Consider the following 3,204-nt stretch of genomic DNA (forward strand, 5'->3'; position numbering starts at 1 on the left):
TTAACATGGAGTCTTGTGTGCACCTATAAAAGCAAGAGCGACTGTGAAAGAAACATGGTCGTTGCGATCGTGTTTTTTTTAACATCTGGAGGTTTGTGAGACGAGTACGCCTTTCCTTCCAAGACACTGAGGTACCACTCTCAGGAAAAACTTACGAGTCATGTGCACCCATCGCTGATTTTTGGTCAGTATTATTTCATATCGCTGGCAATCTTTTATTGGCGAAGTATTAAAGTTAGTAGTAGGAGATGTGTGGAAGTTTTGATTTGAGCATGAGGCTTATAAAGTATGTGTGTGTGTCCCGACATGTGCAGAGGAAATGACTATGTCGAGTCGTAAGGAAAGTATGGGTTTGACGTGGAATACTGTGATAGCAAAGACAAAGTATGTCAAGTCATAAGAATGGTACAGATATTTCTATTTCTGGGGCCACAGCCTTCAGCAGGGTGTATTTCCGATACTTCGCTCATTGTCGAATGTCGTCCAATTGAGACCGCGATCGTAACATTTAATTGTAAGTATAGCAATAAACTATGTATGTGGTCGGTTTCCTAGGACGATTCTGTCTAGGGGTGCGTGTCGCGCGACGGCGGTTGTAGCCTTTTGGGGGAATGATTTACGTTTCCCGATAATGGCAAGATCATCCGAAATGAAAGGCCTGTTGGGATGCAGGAATGTAGCTGACTTAACCGTCCTCTAGATGACGGAATATTGAACTAATACTTAGTATGTGTTGGACACCTTTCGTGATCGTGTGTAAATTTGAGAAGATTCAATATGGACGTGTGTTTGCACTGTACCACTACTCCCTCCCAAGTAAATTGTCTGATTGGCTGCTTCTGCTCATTTCGCATCTTTATTTAGTTGAGAGAACATCGATTGTGGTGTGTGCATCTAGTGGGTGAAAGACGGGTGGAAGACACATTTGCTGGTTCTCTAGACATGAGAAACACATTAGTTGACTTTGTAAATTATAGGAATGATTTGGAATCTGTTACATCACCGACATCAGAATTCGCGAATGGAAATATCAGTTTCCTTTATTTTTTCTTCAAGTTTTCACGTAAAGGTCTTCGCAGATGGGATAAGTTTCTAGTTACTCAGTGTTTATAGCGTGCTGCACGTTGCTAAAGTTTCGGGTTTCTAGAGAAATAATTCTCAGTCTACATCTTCGGAATTACACCGTGCAAGTAATAATCTATGCAAGCGATATTGCTATGTGCTTGATATCGAGAAGTATCGCGTAAATGGTATTTATTCTGACACAACATTTGAAATTACAAATTTGCTTGTAACACCTGAGTCTGGAGATGGGTGTTAAAGCAAGCAAAGAAGTAGGTCAGGTGGCAGAAACAGTAACGCCTTTGAGTCGCGGGGGACCGACCCCGACTTTGCACAACAGTTTAAAGAGTGACTTGGTCTGCTGAAGGTGCTCTGGTCATGCGTTGCCAGCGGATGACTTGCGACTGTTGGCTGTGGTGGATTACTGACCAACCTTGCGGGAAATATCTAGTGCTGCCAGGAATATAAACGATGCATGTGCTTATGCTGTCTGTCTTTGCGGTATATGTACGAGTGTCTGGCGCTCGATAGCTATATGCATGATGCAAAAGGGGCTATTTTGTATGGCGCAGGATACGAATTGTTTGTTTGCTATGTCGGTATGGTACATGGAGATCGGTTTCACACTGAAATATTCAAGCTTCTGCCCTCAGTGGCAGAGCAGTTTAATTCAGCAAGAGTATTTCCATATTTGACGATCTGTAAGCCACTTTTGCAGGGTTTAGCTATCAGTGCAATATGGCGATCTGTAGAAAATAGTTTTGCCACTGAATGTCTTGTCAGCAGAAAGAAAAACGCAGACAGTGGTTCCACACTGACAGTGTCAGTGATTTGGCAGGTAAATTCAGTAAGAGCCGACCAGAATGCTCCATTCATTCTCAAGACATCCTTTGTGCTGGGACATAGCAGCCTCTACAATGTGGTATGAATGTTTGCGTTTCAGAGTTGTTTGTTGAAAGCAGTACTTAACGATTTCCAGCAAGGATGACACGTGATGGACAGGGTGCCACATTAGGACCATTCGGTATTATTCTGGGCTATTTTCGTAAACATGGCCCGTTAGGTCAAGAATTTCCATGCAGACAATCTGAGACATCGCGAAAGCTTCTATAAAAGCGATCTTTAACTATTTATGCAACACTTCACGATTTCTGTGAGGGGGTGATATGTGATGTACGGGCTATGCCATTAAGAACATAAGGAAGAATGCATTGGTGCTGTTCTGAACTAGTTTTGTAAACAGTTTCTGAAAGCACTGCAGGATATTTGTATAGCGCCTCCAGAGGGGGGGGGGGGGATATTGGCTGTTATTTACATAGACATGAGACATCAGTATAACACTGACAGCTTTTTAGTTGCACCTGCGTGGGTGAGTCGCTCCGCAGACATCTCTCACTTGGCAATTTGGCCTGCAGTGTACTGGCACGTATGGGTGGTGTCTGGGTAAACACATACGCGGGCAGAAGCGGCTAGCATATCCCGTTAGGAATGCTACGGAGAATGCACCCTGTGCTAATCTCTGAAGCATTGCAAATGACTTCTATAGTGCATTCAGAGGGGAGACTTGGCTCTTGTTTACATATACCTGTGACGTCAGTATAGCACTGACAACCTTTTATCTGAGCCTAAGATGGTGAGTTGCTCGGGTGTTAGGTCTTTGCTGGATGCCGGACGGTGCTGCCGTGTGGTTCTAGGCGCTTCAGTCTGGAACCGCGTGATCGCTACGGTCGCAGGTTCGAATCCTGCCTCGGGCATGGATGTGTGTAATGTCCTTAGGTTAGTTAGGTTTAAGTAGTTCTAAGTTCTAGGGGACTGATGACCGCAGATGTTAAGTCCCATAGTGCTCAGAGCCATTTGAACTTTCCTGGATCCCAGGTAGAAAGGCACTGCACCAGCAATGGAAAACACAAAAACACATGCATGTCCAGGGCATGGCAGCCATTCAGATTATATATTGTACATCTTATGACTTACAGACCACCATCCATCTCTCTCATATTGCCTCTAAGTTCAATAGAGATGCTGTGACTCTTCCAGCAACGGAAGAAACAAGAAAAGTATAAGCAAATTAACTAAGAGAATGTCAGAAATTTATTCCTTTATCACACTAGATTAGCACTTTCTACACAGAAGCTACTACCC

The sequence above is a fragment of the Schistocerca serialis genome, chromosome 2, assembly GCF_023864345.2.
Source record: "Schistocerca serialis cubense isolate TAMUIC-IGC-003099 chromosome 2, iqSchSeri2.2, whole genome shotgun sequence".
NCBI classification, from domain to species: Eukaryota; Metazoa; Arthropoda; class Insecta; order Orthoptera; family Acrididae; genus Schistocerca; species Schistocerca serialis.